Source organism: Diuraphis noxia, unplaced genomic scaffold (assembly GCF_037042655.1).
Source record: "Diuraphis noxia isolate RWA-SAM2 unplaced genomic scaffold, SU_Dnox_SAM2 contig0004, whole genome shotgun sequence".
NCBI lineage: Eukaryota > Metazoa > Arthropoda > Insecta > Hemiptera > Aphididae > Diuraphis > Diuraphis noxia.
In genome coordinates this window covers 44,702,611-44,722,359 of record NW_028301714.1, presented here as the reverse complement: position 1 = coordinate 44,722,359, position 19,749 = coordinate 44,702,611, and the positions used below count along the sequence as shown (strand labels likewise).

General features: G+C 24.0%; 1 protein-coding gene across 3 annotated transcripts in view; it reads left to right on the top strand.

Moving 5' to 3' along the window:
• Window positions 1-19,749, top strand: part of LOC107163151 (uncharacterized) — a 109,939-nt gene that overhangs the window by 54,555 nt on the left and 35,635 nt on the right. The gene's annotated exons all lie outside the window — the stretch shown is intronic.

The window sequence follows — 19,749 nt, the reverse complement described above, 5'->3', positions numbered from 1 at the left end:
GAAGATTAGATATTTGAATAGACAATATTGGAATTGTTCATTATTTTAGGTTATTTCCAATCGTTTAATTCTATTTAATAAACTGTATCTCCGAATCTTGGTATATTGATAGAAATTATTTGTTTATATGTTAGATAAATATTGGATAAGTTATAAAGTGGAAAAAGACTTTTACGGATTGAGATAGCTGTTGTCGCAAAAAATGACTAAACAGATTGCCTTTGTACAATAGAATTCTTTAAAAATTATTTAGGTGAAAAGGGATTGGCATGAAAAAGAAATAAAATACGAATCTTTACACGTCATTTCCAGCATAATATTATGATAAATATAAAAACTAGAATATTTATGTATGAAAATATTATTTAATCAAATGTAGAATCAATTTTAAACATGTGAAGTATAGTTAAATAAAATAACTTTCCTATATTTTATTATAATATTAAATAGAAGACTTATAGATTTTAGAGTTTTAGATTTTTATGGAAGATTATTTTAATACTGTAAAAGCATAAATTCTTAAATAACCAAACAATATTTTCACGTGTGTATACTACTACTGGAAATTAAAATTATACACTTTTTATGTAAAATTAATTTTTTATTTCATTATTGGTTTTGTCATACATTTTTGAAATTGACCTAACCTGCGTATAGCAAGTTTCATTGCATTTTAAGATGAATTGAGCTAATTGTATTTGATTGGATAAATAATGTGCGAGTGGTTCCTTATGTAACTAAAAAATGCCACAAAAATATATGAATATATTTTTGATTGAATGGTTTTATTATCTTAATAATATAACTTTTTACTTTAAACTTTTCTCTCACAGTTGATTGTTGAATAATTATTATGATGAGAATAGCATCACTTTCAATAAGAAATTTTACATAAAAAAACACTCTGGTTGAGAAATATTTTCAGACTTGTCACTGGTTACTTTATTTTTGCAGATGACAAAAAACCGAATGTATATCTTATATAAAAGACTGATAAATTAACAATGCTTAAATTGTCACTTTTTAACGCCAAACATCGAGATATTTTTGCTCATGATTAATGAGCTTTGTAATGAAACTAGTAATTTCAAAACTCGCATATACTAACATTTAACATTAAATCGACTTTTTGAAAAATTGTAATTACCCAGCTGTTATATTAATAAAATAAGCAGGACTGGTATACAGGGCGATTCTTTTAATTTAAAACATTCATTATTTCGAAAACAAAAAGATTCCTTCTTGCGTTAAGCACGCAGTTATCCTATACAAAACATAATGCTTGTCTTATTAAATATTCATAAAAATACCTAGGCATTGCCCGCCTTATTTATATTCATATTTAGCATTATGGACTATTTGTACAAATATGATGTTGATACAATTTTAGTTGAAGTAATACAATTAGTAGATTTATGAGTTATATAATTTATAGTTAAGCGTCCAAATAACAACTTAAAATTTACGAAATATGTTCAAGGACTATAAGCAAATTAGAATTAAATTTATGTAATTAAATTAGGTGATATTTGTATTTGTTACCCAAGAGACTTCGTTATTTTAAATCTTAATTAATTCTATCTAGTAGATATTTAATCCATTTAGAATAAACAGCCATTTTATAGGTTAGGTTAGGTATATTTATTTACTATAATCTCATAATTGTTAACAATCCTATGTATTTCAATATTGAACTTTGTATACTGTGTCTTTTGGCAACCCGCACGGTGGGCAGTCCGCTTAATAAAGTTGTTATATATATATATAATGTATATATATATATATAATCAAATAATAACTTCGTTTTAATCATTAATAAAATGTTTATTCATAAAGTTAGTAGATAAGTATAAGCTGCTAAGCTGCATGTATTAATTTATCTATGTACTAAGAAATTTTATTTTATTTTTTCAAATTTACTGTCATGTATTAATGTTTCATTCTTACATGATATAATATTATGTATTACTTAGGTACCTACATGTCTTTCAAATCGTGTTTGTGTTTTATGCAAAATGATGTACATTAAAATAAAACAACGACCGGTGTATCACAGATCAACATTTATGATTCATCATTATCTTTTTAAAATTATAAACCATATTATGATGATATTATATAATTTAAGCTATTAAAAATTATCTATATCTTTTTAAATTTCAGTAGCTTACATGAAATACTTAATATTTACTCGTATTATTATAGCGAGCTTTATTTATGATAATCAACATATTTTGATATTTTGTTTACTCATTTTTATCACATGTGATATTTTCGCCTTAAACGACCGTAAAGATCATATAGTCATAATAATTTATAGTCATGTAATACTTGATCATAGTGTGAAATGACACTTCTCCATTCAGTCCTATAAATCCCTCAGCGTTTTGTATTCAAACAACATCACGCACATTTTGTCGCATCTCTTGAAATATATCACGTCGAAAATTGCCAAAATAAATCTGTCTGAGGTGCGGACATTAAGGAAACACAAATCCCATTGTGGGATTTTGCCATTGTGTCAACCAAAACTAGCGAAGCACAACCGAGGACCTCATATCGGAAAATAAAATAACATTGACTTGGTTTACCGAAACGTGAACATAGCAGTATGTGGTTTCATCGTAATTCCAGTCCACTGGCCACTATATCAACTATGTATATTGTGTACAATACATTTATCCTTCTAAAGAGATCGTGCAATTGAAAAATGTAATAATAAACATGTAATTCATTTGAAAATAAATCACTTCCATAGTGTGATTTCACTTATCTCTTTTCATCAGTTATTTATTGTTAATAATCATGGTACTGTAGTACATACAAATTACTATTGTCATAAAACGGAATATGATATCTCGTGACTAATAATTAAAATTACAAACAAAATTATTTATAAATCACCATCATATTAGCATACAAATTGTTATCTTTAAATTAATATTTTTTTATACTCGAGAATATCTTGTATAAATAAATTGAACATTGCTATTCATTTTTATAATATGAATGGCAGCGGAATACACTACGTTTCAATACTCTGTACTTTAATATTTTAGTATAAAATATATAGGCTACATTAATTCAATTGTAAAATTGTCAATATAAAAAAAAAATATCTTAAAATAGTATTTCAATAAAATATTAAATAAGACATAACGTATTATATTACACTGAGATGCTCATGTTGTATAATTTATTTAGTTTGGTAAAGTTCTATATCAAATAATATTTGTAATTGGCTGTAAAATCAAAATAACAATAGACTAATACGAGTAGGTACAATGCACCAGACGTTTACAAACACAGTGACTTCAACACAGTTCCAGTAATATAGTTTGGTATCTACGAATACCATTCAGAACTACGTATTATTCTTCATTTAATTATCGTAAATTACGACTTGATTTAGAAAAGGCATGCATTTTACCTATAGAAAATAAATTCATAAATATAACAATAAATGTTCTATTACAAAAAACATGGATGTTTTAGATAGCCTGATAGGAGTCGATGATAATGCCATCATAAATTGGTACCGCCTGAGGTAACAGTGGTTGTATTTACAGAGTTTGGATCTTAACCATAATTTACCTAACTCCCTCACTTTTTCACCATCACCGCACCAGAATGTATCCATAGTGCAAAAACGTTTATATATAAAATCTGTCGAAAGTTAATGATAAGTTGTGACTTGTAACCCGGAGGGTATATACGGAATTTCCCAGCTATTATAATGTCATATCTGTTTCGCATGTATGCGTGTATATAAAACCGTTTATCTCACAAAAGGAAAGAGAGGGGGAAACTGTGCTGGAGCCTGGTGGCTGCTACCCGCACTAAAAGTCCACCGAGTAAAAAGGATGGGATGGTTGGTAATCAAAATTATATACAAGGAAGTAGCGTTACATAAAGACAACATCATTGCTACTTCTGCCACCACGGCCGTCGAGGGAGAAGCCGGAAATCCGCACCAAACTTTTGAAGCTAATAAACTTAACCAACTTTAACCTCGCTTGGTAGTACTTATACAATATATAATATTATATGTTTATTTGCGCAAGCATATCTTTTATACGGAAAATTTAACATGTATAGTGTGAAAATAATGTGTCGTAAGGTATCATCCAATGCGAAATAACTTAAAATTAAAAATAAAACTAAAATATATTACATTATAATATACCGATGAAAAGAGAAATATCTTAGAATTCAAATTCAAAGTTCGTTATACAATGTTGGACATGTTAGTGACATCACTCGCGTAAAATTATTATGAAATGAAATAATTGGGTGATGATAATATTATTATAATAATATATATATTGCGCAGCTGCATAATGTGATACTATTGGTACTCTGGTTACACGTACCCATGGGAAGCGAACATTATGGTTACCGGATATGTTTAAAAGTAATTCACAATAAAATTACTGTATGCTTCGGATTTTCAGAGATATCTTTGCTGTTTAATATAACGCACGAAGTCTTAATGAGAAATTTTGAATAATCATCATTCATCAACGCATTTGGCAACAGAACTTTATGCTAAGTGCATATGCAAATATTCCGCTGTTAAATTATAATTAAATAAATAAAAACCACGATAACAAAATATTGGTACATAAAAAATATAAATTATCCTTGTTTAATCAAGTATATTAAAAAAATATTTGAAGCAAATACTTATATGGTATTGTGCAAGATTCTTATATTTTAACCATTTTTTTTTTTTAAGTATCTGTAATAACATCATTATGTAAAATATTATGGAGTTTGAAATAATAAGGCAGTGAGTGTTAAAGTTAGGAAGTTTAAAACTGATGAACCTCACTCACGTTGGTAAATTAAAATTTGAATACAAATGTTGTATAATAATTGACAATGTAGAAGTCTTAGATAATAAAAATATATTCATAGTTTTTATGTAATCGTTTTACAATTAAAAAAAAAAAAAAAAACAAAAATAATTTTATACTTCATAAAAATTAACCAAACTACATAGAATATTTAAATATGTTTAACGTAATTTATATCCGTATGAAATGTATGATGTGAATTCACAATTGATAATTAGTTAATAAAATATATACTTATAATTCAAGACAAAATAATTAATATTAATTTTAGTTTATCTTATTTATGATAAAAATAATAATAATACATTTTCAATGTCATGTATACATTTATTCTTTAAATATTTAAAAATCCCGAGGGAAAGATTCTACTATAATAAAATATCATTAGAAAGTTTGTTTTCTGAAGAAAATGTTCTAAAATATCTCGTGTTTACAAGAAAACTTTATTTAATTTGATTTAACTTCTATTTTTTCTGCCACCTAGTCCATTTAACCTTTAACTTACTTTTAACTCTATTTTATTATTCTATAGTTACAAATAACTGGTATATCTTTATTCAACTGTATTGTCAAGTTAATAATTAATCGCACTAAACATGGACGAAAAATCAGTATTAAAATTTTTAAAAATCGTTTATCATGGAATCAAAATCAAAATCAGAATAAATAAGTATCATACATTTTGCTAGATATTTTATTGATTTTTAATTGTTTTTTTTTTCTTTTGGTTTGTTTAATACATAAATATATTTCAGTAACAATTATGTTTTAATTATTAAAATAAATGTATAAATATATATTATTTATTTTAGGTAAGGATATACGCTATGTTTAAAACTTTAAACTGAATAAATTAATGTTTAATGCTGAGTTTTTAGATGAAGCAAAACAGTAATTTATTAATTTTTAAAATTATAGTCTTCTTCTCAATTACCTATTAATTTTGATTTAATAATTATATGATCATAGTTATAATTATTAATCTCAAAAAAATTTAAATTTGAATTCAATATTCTTTTTGATATCAATAAAAATAATTAATACAATTTAACAAAATAAAATAGATTACTTACAGTGAGTTAGGTAATGAGAGCATATGATGAGTGATTATGAGTCTTCAAAATAATTATCTCGTTAACTCTTTTATTTTAATTTTTAAATGTGTAAATGTGCATCAATCAATAAACTAACACCTACCTATATAAATAAACTATTAATTATGAAGTTCAATAAATTTACATTCAATAATAAAATATAGTTATTGATTGTAGAAATCAATAAAAGTTTGTTCCTTTGAAGAAATAATTTGAGCGTAATTTAACATGTAAATAGATGTGTTAAAACGAGTGTTTTATATTATAGTGGTTCTAATCACTAAACATATTTTGCCACCAAAATAAACCAATACATACACCAAGACCAAACAATATAATTTAGTTAGTTTATTAAATGGCAAAGTTTTAATTATTATTGTCAGCAATAAAGTATACTATACACGTTTTATTACTAAATAATATGTATATTTATTTTTGTATTTATATTATATTATTGAATGCTCTAGTAGAACAATTATAATAACAATATTATATTATATTCAACAATTTATAATATTTATATTATATAAGATAATAGGTTTATAAGATGATGCCTTTTATAATTTAAAAAAAAATATATGTATTTTATATTTTTCAAATGTTATGTTACGTTTATTTATATAATAATATACGTGATTTGATTTTAGTGTATGAACATGAGTTTTTTAAATAAATTTAATTTGATACACATCATATAAAATGTTGGAAGTTACAAAAATGATGTGTGATTTGATGAATCTATACATCATTATATTCGAAATATTTCATATAATTTAAACTTCTTTAAAATACCTATAATTAATATTAGGGTTTATTATACATATTATGACAAAAATATATAATATGCTATGGTTCTCAATTTTTTGAAATACATTAGTATTAAATACAAATTCGACAATGTTTAAATATTTTGTTATTTTTTCCTATTATGTATATTTAATATGTTTAAATTAAAACAATACATTATTATAGATATAATATTTTAATCACTATTTTATGTAAGAATAAAATCAATATTTAATAAGAATTAAGAACTTTTATGTTTAAACGATAATTTGTATGTATATTTTTGTTGTTGTTGTTGCCTTCAACTACAATCAATCGCTGCAACTTATCCATGTTATTTTTTGCTTGTCAATAGTCATTACGTGTTCTTATAGATATTACGGAGATTATTTTAGACTAATATTGCGTATCTACTGTTTCACGCAGTTCCATTAAAATACAAAATATTTAGGTTACATAATAAATATAAATTTTCTACAAAACAATATTTAGTTTCCAATTACAAGCGAAAATTGTATGTATTCAGAATCATAATAATTCTTGTTCGTCCCTAACTTCAGACTGTTATTAAAACTAATATTTTATAATAGGACTAATAAATGTTCGAATCGTGATTTATAAAAATAATGCAATATGTAACGCAATATATAATATTATTTATGTTATAAGAAAACTTTAGTTGTTTGATCATCGTTATAGAAACATTCATCAGTTATTAAGCTTAAAGCTGTTTTATAATAATTAATACCAGTACAGATAATGTTATTGAGAGTACCGTTGCATGTGTGCAGAAACATATGCGTGTAAAACTATGTACCTATCAACTGGTAATATTGTTCTAGAATGAATGTTTTGTGAGTATCTGGTCATAAGTATAATACTCACAAAATAATAATAATAATAGGTAGGTACTTAGTGTACCAAAGCACTTTAGTAAAACATTTAACTACCTATCATTGGATTAATTTACTTCTCTCACTATAAACAAAAAAAAAACCTTTATAAGCTATTCATTTAAGAACCTATTCTATTAAAATGACTTGAGTACAAAAATAGGAACATAATATTAATTTCTTCAGTCAAAAGGCAAACTTAATTGTAGGGTGCTTACAGTATGCTTAATGATCAATGCGCAGGGAAGAGCAGAGAATATTATATCATACAAATAATAATAACCGAGAACGACAATAGAGATAATAACAATGGTAATATTATTAGCAGTATTGTAGCTCATAACATGCAAATTATATAATAGAATAATAGTAAATTATATCATACATATAATTATATTTTGTAAGTAATAAGTATTATAATATATAGTTATTGGAATTAAATTAATTTGACAGAATGAAGAAATAAGCTTATTGCTATTCATTATATTAAAAGATAATTAGAAATATTTGTAAAAAACGATGTAATTAGCTAAGATAAATCATACTTATATAATTGTATCATTTCATAAAAATTCAAAATTATTATGTATTTGAAAATTTATAATTTTTTCAATTTTAAAATCAGGAGGTTGAAAATTCAATACGAGATTAGTCGTAAGTTATTATAGAACATTCTTACATTCTTAAAATTTTCACAATATTTAAACGATACAAATGATTTGTTTACACCTTAAAACTATTATTTCATAGACATTTTAAAATGCATTATGTTTTAATCGTAATACTCAAAGGTATTTAATATTAAATATTATAATATTATAATATTTTTATACTTCAAAATTAACTCACGATTCCCCCAAATGCTTTTCATGAAGAAATAACAAAATAAGTTTAGTGTAAAGCTACATTAAACCTGTAGGTATGTACAATATTTAAGTTAAAGTTTCTACATTATTGGTCATTCAATATTCAAACGTAAAATAACGTTTTTTCTCTGCTTTTTTTCAAAACTTTAACAATAATTTTAAACTTACCTTATGCATTTTTCATATGGCAATCTAAAAACTTCAAAAAAACATGTTTAGATGTATCATGATGTACTTACATAAGTGTTCATGTGAAATTTTTTTTTTATTGACATTTTAGTTCAAGTTTTGACAAAATTTGATATTTAAACGAAAAATAAAGCAAATTTAGTTAATTTTTTTTTACTAAAAATTCATCAAATGTAGAAATAATGATTATAATTGTATATGTTAGATAGTATTTCTAAAGTAATTATTAGTCTAACTGTAAACTATTTGGATGTACCATCAATCTACTTACACTTTTATATGAAACGTAGATATATTGCCATATCTGTTAATAACATTTATATGTTATGGTAATATGGTATAACAATATTAATAGTTTAATAATATAATACCTATTCTAAAAAATCATATATTTTTTGAATTTATCAATTGTTTTTTTCTCATTTATTTTTGGATTATGATCTTAATTCAAAACTATAATGTAAGGTAATATAGGTTAAAAAATGTATGTGTTAAGGGGTACTAGAACCAAGTCGTGAAAAAATATTGTACATGTATGGCGTATGTATTTATGAACACTTGCAATATTCTTATAAAAATAGTAAACTTTATAATAGTATAGTATATCTTAACAAAGTATTGATTTGCCAATCTTTTGAATAACTCTCTAGAATATAAATTCAACTTTTTTAGGAACCAAAGGTCACTTATTGTTGCATATACACCAACAATGATTTTATCCAGCTATAGAATTCTGTGGTTGTGAGAACACTTGAAATGGAACAAAAAAGGAATAGTTATGCATGAATACGTTATGACATCAAATCGAGTTTAAGCTTTCACGGGTCCACTGTAGTATTTGCATTCCAATAAGACGACAAGTATTTATTTCTCTTCGGTGAAACGAATTTTCAAAATGTTTATACAAACGGACACAATTATTTTTAAACATGTTTACGAACATATTTAGCATTGCAATTCTTCAAATAGATATAAGATAGATACTTAACGATATTAATAAATAATTTCTTGAATTAATGTCAATAATTTTATATTATTCGTTATTTTATATCTTCTAAATATGTATTTTAATTTGAAATTCCAAAATATTTAGTTGTATAAAATATGTCAATCAAAAATTTACTTCTCAGAGATTTTATGAATAAATCAAATTTATGTTATGCATATCTATACTATATTTCTAAATTTTTCACGAATAAAATCAATGTTGTAATGATGAATAATTTATATTTAATGTTTAAAAATAAATCAAACTATTTTAGTGGTTGATAATAATCATAACCTTTCAATATTCAATGCCTCAGAGTAGTAGTTTTTAAAGAATTCACCATGATGTACTACGGAGTCATGGCATATTTATAGTAACGTCTTAAAAGTTAGAATAATATTTGGCCTAATCATAAATTAGTAACCCAAAAGGTGGTTTTGGCTTTATTATGATTGTTATGCTTTGACTTTGAAGGTGATAAAATGGGAAAATCTTAGTTAAAAATGTGTTAGTAGTAAATAATTTTTTGAACCATTTCTATTATGGATATTGTAATTCTAAAATTATAAAATTATACTAATCTAAAAAGGATGATTTTGGCAGTATATTATAATATTATATTATTATTTAAAATACATTTTACTTTCATAAATTAAATTCATAATTTAACTAATATAATTAAAGATGTATAAATAATAGTTTAAATATTACTTTTTGCATTATTTTTAATAATTAAGGTACTTTCAATATATTATTTAATAATAGCAGTATTTATAATTAACAACTAAGTAAAAAGCATAAATTATTAAAGCTAAAATAAAATGTTTTGAATAAGTTAATATAATATTGATTATTGACTCTTTTTGTGAATTTGTGTGAATTTAACTGTTAGCATTGCCTATTTAATATGTCTCGTGGTGTATTTTGTTTATATTGGTGGGATAATGGATTTTCCATATAAATATCACTACTTAAAGATATATGAACACCACAGGAATTTGCTCTACATACCGCTATACTTAGTATACACAAAACGCATATTGTGGTAATTTACATGTTGGAATTTCATTTTGGAATAATATCTAGATGTAGAATATTTTAACACAACTAATAACTATTTGGATAGAAATCCATAAATACTAAAGTTTAGTATAGGTGTTGCACAGTAAAAACGGGCTTGTTTTCTAATTATTTAAACTTAAAAGAAAAAAATAATTATTTTACCATATACACTATAGAGGTGGTGTTCATAAAGTCTGAAACTACATAAGTTTGAATACATGGAAGAAGACTAATTGAATCTTACTAACCAACCAACAATTTCTTAAAGTGGGTTAAAATTGTAAAATAACCTTGGTTTTCGAATATGCTCGAGAAAATTTTAAATAAAATGAAGAAACAATGTTTTGACTTATATAATCATTTCGGCCAATTACAATTTTTATCTTATAAACGGGTTTATAACAACATTAAATGTATAAATATTTATATTAATATCATAATTTATTAAGATATTGTTGTATAATAATATCATTATGTTTTACTTATCGTTATTGTAAAATGCTCTTTACATTTTTGAGGTTTATTTTACTTAATAAATCAATCAATTAAGTAAGATGATAATCGATTAATTTTTGTTAGTTTTTTGATATACATATAACAGATATAAAAAAATTTAGATTCACCCACCATATTATTAAATAAGCAATACATTTATAGATAAATAATATTTATAGTACCTAATCGAATATCTCCGCAGCTCCCTATTTTATGATTTGTATTATTTAAAAAATTAAAAATTAAAAAATAGTACTGTTTCCATTTATGATTATGGAACTTAATTTTAGACTTGAAGATAAGTGAAATTTAATTGGATATTTGGATTCTAAAATTAAAAACACTAGAATAGCATTAAATGCGATTGCGTAACAATAGATTCTGTTGGTAGGTCCTAAGATGTTCAGTGGTTTATTTGAGAGTCACTAGTGCGAAACAATGGTCGATTAAAGATCAACAAAGGGTCACGTTTGAGCTCAGCAGAATAATTGAGAGAATCTTTTGCTGGCCATAAGACAAACGCACTAAACAAAATATAGATGGATAGAGATAGACATAGAGAAAATTATGCATGTATTGTTTCGAGATAGGAAGAACACATCTTTTGAAGAATTTAATTTGATAATCTACTCAACTGACATTTGTATAGTTATATAATAGGTATATTTATGTTTAATTGGTGAAAAGGGACTATTGATAATATATAATATGTTTCAATAATTTAATTGATTTTTTTTCTTTGTATGATGCTTTTAAATGTATATATTTTAAAATTTAAATAATATGTTGTAGTATAACACAAACACTATACAATATCCATAATTTATTATTATTCATTAAAAAGTATATTTAAATTCATAAATAAATATGCAAATTACAATGTTAACATCGTTGTTATTGTCATATTTTATTACAGCCTAGCTGATGTTTGTAATATAATAGATATATGTTCACTACAGTTTATTTTAAATTAGGTACTTCCTTTTTTAAATACATTTTTTGTAATTGTCAAGTAAAATATTTGTTATAGATTTATAAATAAGGAATATAAGAATAAAAATGATAAATTAATAAATTAAAATGTAACATAAATGTAGAAAATTGTTTGATATTAATAATAATATTTTTATGTTTATATGCCTACAAAAAAATAAATTATTGAGTAGATGCTTCTAAAGTGGGATTGTGTTGAATTTTAAATCAATAACAAAAAATGATTTTTTTAATATATTTATACTGCTATCAGATATTTAGTTTTCTATAAGTAATATTATGGGATTGTAAACTAATTAGTTCCAAAAAAATATTTCATAATATATTATATAATAATTTTTATTATGCTATTTCCTATAATATTACTATAGATATACTAACATACTATTATAGCAGTGCAAAGAAGTTCGTGAAATAAATAATTAAAAACTAATCTAAATACTTTATAAATTGTATATAAAATCTAGTAAATAGTCAAAAGCAAATCTTGGAATAAAAACATGGTATGGAAAGCTTCTTGAATAATATCTTTAATTAAATTGTGTGGTATAAAATGAAGCCTAGAAATAGTCAGTAGATAAAATAATAAAATTGGCATGGTAGTAAATTCTATTCCTTGTTAACCGTAATGACGCCTATGTGAATAATAGTATGCGTAAAAACAAAACACATTTATGTCCAAACGAATATTTTTTGAATTATAATAAAATAACTAAAATCGTTATTTTTCGTTTAAAATTAATATTTAGTTTCGTTGAAATTTTAACTTAAAATGTCTATAAAAAAAATGTTGGACCTATAGTATGTAACAATGAACCCATGAAGACGTTAATTAAAAAATTAACGTTAATGACTAGTTAATAACAATATTTCTAATCAAATTAGACACTATACGATAGTAACCAGGAAATAACGTTAATCTTCATTATTTTGAGGCATTTTGAAATATTTCCTAGGTTGTGAAGTTAATTTCGGCTGTTTTAGACATAATTGATAAACATTTTAAACCAATTAACTTTGTGTATTTTCCAGCCAATATAAATCGATGGTCGTACATTAGGTGTTTATTAAGTAGATTCGTTTATTAAGATAGTTGTTTGTCGATATATCTGGTATCCATATAATATAAATCGTAATAATTTATTAATTATATATTTTTACACATGTATGCGTAATGCGTACTATCAAACTGCTTAAAGTGTATCTAGTATCCATCTATAATTCATGTAGAGGCTACTGGCTAGGTAATCACGGGATAAAAAGGCTATACAAGATAATTATGTAAAACACTATGGAACACTAATATATAATATGCTTGTAATAAAGTAATGTTCTAAGCAATTCAAAATGTTACAGTACAAACAATTTTGAAAATAAATAAGTATGTATAATTTATCTTGTTTTTAAAAATGTCTGACCTAATTTATATACTTTGTCAAAAACAACTATCAACATTTGTCAATTTATCAATAATAGTTGAAAATATGTTAACAAACTAATTGATTTTTATAACATTGTCATGTCGTCAGTTAATGCTTAAGCATTTACCATATTGTCTACCAATGTTAGGAATTTATGATATTGGCTAATCATTAACATTATTAGTTTATTACCTAATTAATATCACTAACGTTAACATATAAATATATATTTATTACTATATGAGTAATGTAAATTATGTCTCTAATGCAAAGGTTTTAACATACTTTTTTAGTTATGTAAGATATAAATAATAAATATGTGATTCATAGTTCATAACTTTTTATTAAATTTGGTAAAATATAGTTTCAACATCTGTGAATTGTAGATTCTGAGAGAAGCGATGAATGTATTGATTTTACCATGATGTTTGTTTTTTTTTTTAGATTCTGAGCGGAGCGATGACTGTATTGATTTTACCATGATGTGGTTTTTTTTTTTTTTTGTGTCTGTCATCACGTTTTGGGGCAGTAAAAATGCTTCGATTTTTGACTTCAGTACCTCGTTCGATCAGAAAGTGAATCTAGTTGGTACTTTGGGGGGTCAAAAGTAAAAAATGCTTAATATTTTTCTAAATAATCGGGATAAACAAACAAAAAACTAAGGGGAAAACGGGAAATTTTACGCACAATCAGTTTTCGACAAAGTCAATTTTAGTTTTTGATGTAACATTAAAAAAATGACTATAAATACAAGAAATTTTCACCGAATGTTTATATAAGTATATTCTATCCACCATACAATTTTCAAAAATGTTCAACTTAAGTTGAACGATTCATAGGCATATGAAATTTTTGGTCATTATTAGTTTTTTTTAAATTATATAGATAAAAATTTATTTTTTGGGTAGAAGATCTTAAAAATTTAATACAAGGATCCTATCATATTTTTACAATAGCAGCTAAAAATAAAATAAATGCATAGACACAATTTTTTTTGCAAGCATTCAAAGTTTGAATTTTTACAACATACGTAAAAATCACGAAAATTCATAAATTATTATTTTAAACTAGAAATTCATAAAAAATTTTCCTTTTATATCTAAGATTTGAAAATTTAATACAAGGCTTCTAACACGTTGTAACAATAGCATTTGAAAAATATTAAAAATGCATATGCATAATTTTTTTTTATAAGCATTTAAAGTTCAAATTTTGACTAAATACGTCAAAATTACGGCAATGTTCAAATTATCTTAGATAGAAATTCATAAAAGTTTTTCTTTTTAAATCTAAGATTTGAAAATTTAATACAAGGCTCCCGAATTATTTTTACAATAGCAGTTGAAAAATAAAATAAAATAAATATATAGTCACATTTTTTTTTACAAGCATTCAAATTTTAATTTTGACAACTTACGTAAAAATCACGAAAATTCGTAAATTATTTTGAACTAGAAATTCATAAACATTTTCTTTTTAAATCTAAGATTTGAAAATTTTTAATAATCTATAATATATCCTAGACAGACAAACCGTTTCCGCTCAGAATCGTTTTTCGTATACAATGATATATCATTGGATTCAAATTTAATTCCATCCATTACAGTAACCCACTTGTAACCTACTGTACAGCAGAGTGCATCCACTTTTTTTATTATTATACTGTCAATTGATACCTACTTGTATATCATATGTAAAATTACAATACTTATATGAGTGAATATATAAATTAAAATAGAAACTTATCTTTACACAATATATTATTGAGTATAACATTTTTAAATATTGTGTCTTATTAAAACAAAATTTCCAACAATATTTGGTTATGTTTAAATCTTATTATGGGCAATAAAGAATTGGTAAACATGAATAAGTATTGAGTTCAGAAGTTTTAAATACAATATAATAACGAAAATTATTTTTTATTTAAGTGGATAAATTCAGAAATTAGTACATAGCTAAGGCATATGAAAAACAACCATGGTTGAGTGATGTTTAATTCGTTCTGTTGAAGCCCTGTGGCTCGTTTTTCCGTTCTTAATCAGCGAAAATCCCTAAATACTAACTTATGATCAACCTACAATTTCCCTTCATTACTAAAGGAACATAATATAACTTCCTTATTATGTCTCTAGGGAGAATCGAGTTTATTTGTTACTATTTATCCTTTTCTACAAATTACAAGACCCATACTACTTCTTTGAGTTTAACCAACAAACGAGAAACTAAACAAATAAACCTTGTTCATCGCATTCTGAATTTTAACTATTATTCTATTATATTAAGTACTCAAAAGATTTAATCATGTTCATTCATTTATTGATGTTATGTATCAAGATTATAATTTGAAGGTATAGGTATTATAAATGGCTATTTACAACTCAAAGTGATTTGAAATCAAAACTAACATAGCCAACATGAACCACATTCACCTTATTTCATAATGTGTATTACATTAATGTGTTATAATATTTTGTTGGTTTTGAAGTTTTTTTCCATTTCCAGGTTAGGTTTCCAGTTTTTCCAGTTTTGATTTTTGTGAATATGATCGAATTAAAACATAGGTTAAGTTTATTTTATTTATACAGTAACAGTGAGTACCGATGCTGAAATATAAAAACTGTTAAAATAATATAGGTTAGGTAAATTATGTATTGTAATTTAATATTCGATAATCCATTAAAACTATTATCTAACTTCTCAAACATGAATTATTAAATTGGTATGGAAACTTAGTGGTTTTATTTTTACAATGAAATATTAAAATTTATAATGAGTTTAAAATTAAGTTTGCAGTGTGGGTCTGTAATTTGTAAAGAAGTGTTTGTCAATTAAAACAAAAATGTAATATTAAAAATAATTACTATATACAAGTTAAGTTATAATATAAACAAAATAATTTTTAACTTAATAAACTTTTAACTTGCAACTTGCTAAACAATATAAAATATATTATTAATTTTAAATTGTATAATTTTTGTAAATAATTCTGCTCTCTCAGATTTGAATTAAATTTTTTTGAGATGTAAAATATAATATAAGAGTATCAACTACAAGCAAAGTGTATAATAATTTTTTTAATTGTATACAATGTCCAAAATGTCCAAAATTTGTTTTTGTTTTTCTATAACTTAAGATCATCTTGTTGTTCGATTTTTTTTTATCTATGTAATAACTAATATTGGATGTCTTACTTTAAATGACTGAATGTACTCGTAGCATAATATCATAATTTTAATTGTAATATTTATAAAGTTTATATGTGCATGATACACACTATACACAATATGCTTGTGACCATTAAATATTTATAAACGTACTTAAATTTAATTATTTAAACAATAGAATTTCATAAAAAGTTGACAGTATGTAAACACTGAAAATATTAAATAGCTTTCTGTATTTCAGTCATTTCAAAATCAACTATTCACTGTTTATTTTAATTGGGTAAAAAGCTAAATATAATTAAAATATTAATACCTTCAGTAAGAGTATTATGATAATATTGAGGTAATATATAAGGGTTTAGATTATGTTAAACTCTAAAAAGCAAACTGTAGGTATGTATGTTAAGTATTATAATAATATACACTGTATAGTGTGTAATAATACCTCATAACATATCGATTAATGATAAAAATACTAAATTCGATACTTAATTATTTTTTTTATACAAGCCATAATATATTCTTATGTGTATATTATTTAGTATATTATAATATTAAAGAAACATTAATATTCTTTTATCCAATCCAATTGTTTGTATCATATGTGTGTATAGGAAGCAACTAATTACCGTAGTTTTAGAATTACTAGAACGTAGTATACTATGTTATTAGCTTAATACAAAATTTGACATGGAATTATATTCATAAAAGTATATTTACATTTTATGGTCAGTTTAATAAAGTCATATGTTAGTTTGTGGTTTAAAGATAAAATAAAATATTAATTTTACATGAAACAGCAATATCAATAATATGATTATTATAAAAAATTTACTCAAAACATTGTTAATAAAATGATAATTTATGGTAGTTATTTATTTTAGTAAAATGAGTGAAACTAAGAAGAGATAGAGGCCACGCTCGATACTCATACACCCTAACGAAAACAAGTTGTTGGAAGTGAGATAATTGCAAAGTTGAATAATACTTCAGATCTCACGAGTCGCACCCTAGTCTATCGCTTTTTCAACATACTCTTCTCTTTCAACACCACTTGCAATGGCCCAAAAAGATATATATATATATATATATATATATTGACCCAAACACACTTTAAAGGGTCCATTATTTTCTTATAAATATGATATTATAGTCGTAGTGACTTAGAATAGACATTTTGTGTAGACAACATTAATATTTGGTTTTACATTTGTAAGCATTTTACTACATAGGTATTTAAATTTATTATTAAATATAATTATTTATACAAGAATATACTACTATATGTTTTAATAGTTAATGGTATAATTATTGTTATAGAAACCCATCTCCATATTTTACTAATACAGTAATATTATATACCTTTGATAACGAGTAATATGTAATTAGCTAATATAATACTATAATATTTCAGGTATAATCAGTATATCATATGACATATACAGTAATAATATGTTCTTTATTGTCATTTACCCATATAATTTTTGACATGTTAAAATGTCACAAAATATATCTTTCTCGAATTTCATATGCATTTATTATGTTATTATTTGAGTACGTTTTCATTTTAAAATATGTCCTTACTAAAAATCTGAAGTTATCACAAACTTAATATTATGAAAACGTTTGATAAAAATTTATTTCCAATAAAACTTTATTGAGACATAGATTTTGTAGAGTTTAACAGTTTGCATCGTACTAGTATGCTATGATAACGGTTAACAATATTGTAAAGTAATTAATAACCAATTATAAACTAATACAATCTAAACCTAAAATCAAGGATCATTTAATTAAATGTTATTGGCATTTAGAAACTAATACTTGTAATTAGTTAGGTTCTGAATTTTAAGTTATTTTGTATACGTAATTTATAATAGAAATATTACTGTTTCCACTGGTAAATGGTAATTTATAACAATAGTATTATGCAATTTATTTTGTATGCACTATTTTAAAGCTCAAAAACTAATTCCAAACAACTCAATGTTCTTAGGAACATTTTTATTTTGGTTAGATACTCAATATTTTAAAGTCAAAGGATATTTTTAAGAGTATTTCTGTACAGTTTGTTATAATTTAAATTTCTCAAGGTACCTAAGTTAAATATATAGTTTTTTTTTTTTTAAAATTATAACATTGGCTGTAAAAATTATAATGTATCGTGCGTTACTCCAATGACACAAATAAAACAGGTCACTGATTAGAATCCCAGTATAGAGAAACAATAAATCTGACTACTGTGTATAAAGTACCTATATACGTATATGTATATGCATATTATACATATGCTAAATAAACCTACATATTAAATCACTTTCACTAAGTTTCATTGAAACTGTATAATTCATGTATTCTACATCAAAGTTTTTTTTTATTTTACATTATAACATATTTAATAAAATATATCATAATGACTTATACTTATAATAATTACAATAATAGTATAATGCATTTTTAATATAAATTATAAATGATATTTAATAATTTATTTGTTTTAACGAGGCGAACATTATATACAAAGCATCATCTAAAATAACAATCGACACAGTATTATTTTTATTTTCGTGTGACTACAGGTATTGCGATTATAGTATAACATGTATAATATAAATAGTAAAAATTGGGTTTGTCTTAACTCTTAACTTTAGGCAGTACAGTTAAATTATTAGTTTAAAAATGATGGATTGTAAGCAACAACATGTCAGTTAATTTTAATTTTAATTTATTAAATATTTTCTTCGTTGATGTTAAATATCCACATACAATTCATCTAGCCATAGTACTCTCTCGTCCATCGCTGCGTGTAGATCTTTAAAAGTTCCAGTGAACCTCCTATTTTCATATTCGCTGATTAATAATAAACATAAGGGTGTGTGTTGGCAACCTGCTCGAAGCCACTCCTGCCACTAGCTTTATCCCTAATGGGATAAATA